The sequence below is a fragment of the Dendrobium catenatum genome, unplaced genomic scaffold (genome assembly GCF_001605985.2).
Source record: "Dendrobium catenatum unplaced genomic scaffold, ASM160598v2 fragScaff_scaffold_631, whole genome shotgun sequence".
Taxonomy (NCBI): domain Eukaryota; kingdom Viridiplantae; phylum Streptophyta; class Magnoliopsida; order Asparagales; family Orchidaceae; genus Dendrobium; species Dendrobium catenatum.
This window is the reverse complement of record NW_021319093.1, coordinates 5206-7005: the sequence shown is the minus strand read 5'-3', so window position 1 is coordinate 7005 and position 1800 is coordinate 5206.

The window sequence follows — 1800 nt, the reverse complement described above, 5'->3', positions numbered from 1 at the left end:
TTTAGTCAGCACATTAGTCTTGGATGCCTGTATTATCAACACGTCTTTAGAGTCTTAATTATCCCGAAAATTAGCGATAGGGTCAACATTATAACTCTGTTATCATAAATTTATATATGATTGACACTAAATTTAATGTGGCAGGCATGCTTATCCGCTACATTGAAAATCCGACCATCACTAGGAACCCGAGGGCACGCTATAGACAGAACCTGGCACTATAACACATCATAGCCTATGTATTAGATGCAAAATAAAACCTGATGTATCCTACCCCTGTTGCGAATCTGATTTCAGGAATTTTAATTTTGATGATAGCAAACATTTCTGATACTTTTGCTTCTCTAAGACTGTCTTGCCTACTAACACTTCAGGTCCACAAGATCGATTGCAACTCAAGCCAGCTCAAGATTAGGTAGACTAGGTATAAGTCAGTTTGTAATCTTTTACCTTTTCTTGAGTCAATTTAAACAATATGATTCCTGATGCTAAGTAACCTTGCATACACATACTTGGGGGAAATGTTTTTAACTGTTTTTAGAATTTATTATTTTTGTTCACATCGTCCAGGACGATCCATAAATCGGCCTGGATGATCAGTTAAAAATAGAAACCCTAATTAGGGCATCCTGGTTAAGGAAGCCATCATTAAGTGCATCGTCGTGGACGATATTTGTATCGGCCGGGACGATAGGCTCAAATCAGAAAGAATCAGCCGCCAGATTTATTTAGGTATCTTTAATTTTTAATCATCGTTCAAGACATCGGCCTGGACGATGTCCTTCAATTATGCCTAAATTAATATGGTAATTAAGGAAAGCAATTAAAATTTGATTGCTCGATCATATCATCCTGGACGATATCATTATCAACCGGAACGATCAGTTCAAAAATCTTAGTTGTTCTTGGACAATAAAACATCAATCAGGTTCCATTCAAGGCAATGCTCTAGACGATATGTGATGAATTGAACTAATTGTCCGGGACAATCGTGAGATCGGCCTGGATCGCGATCGGTCTGGACGATTAAGTTATTTTTACATCATCCAGACACCCATTCAGGGCGATGTTATGGACGATATTCTTCGAATTGTAGTAATCGTAGATGATGATATATTATCGGCCTGGATGATATGAGCAAAAACCTTCTGATCGTCCCAAACCGTCCAAGCTGATTGAGCGAAATTTGCGCTGATCGTCCTGGACGATAAAGTCGATTTGTTGCAATTAAGAGCTATTTTGAAGCTCTTCTATATAAGACCTCTTGTTCTACCCAATAGAGTATCTTTTGTTGCTATCTTGACCTGAGAGAGCCTAGAGGAGAGGGAGAGAAAGAGGGAGAGAGAGAGAGGATCTTGTGAGGGAGAGTTTGTGAGGGGTTTCACAAAGGTTGCTCCAAGCAAGGATCCAAGTCGTCTTCTCCGATCGTCGTCCCTTATTCTTGGAGGTTCGAGAGAGGTTTACTTCAGCAATCGATCAAGGTTCTCTGCCTGCTTCAGGAGGAAGCAAAAAAAGTTTGGTTTTATGCCTCACCGGTGTCAATGGAAAGGAGGTTTTGTAAAGGCTTCTCCGCCTTGCTGTGGGAGCAAAAGTAGAGTCACTGAGTTTAGTGCAATACTTGGAGGGCTCCTCTGGGGAATGGACGTAGGTCGAGTTGACCGAAGTCACCGAACCACTATAAATTTATGTGTTCTTTAATACTATTTTTTCCGCATTTAATTTCCGCACTAAATTTCTTTGTGGTGAATTTTGGTTTGGTTTGAGTTTGTGTTTTTTATTGAAAGATTTTTAAAATACCAA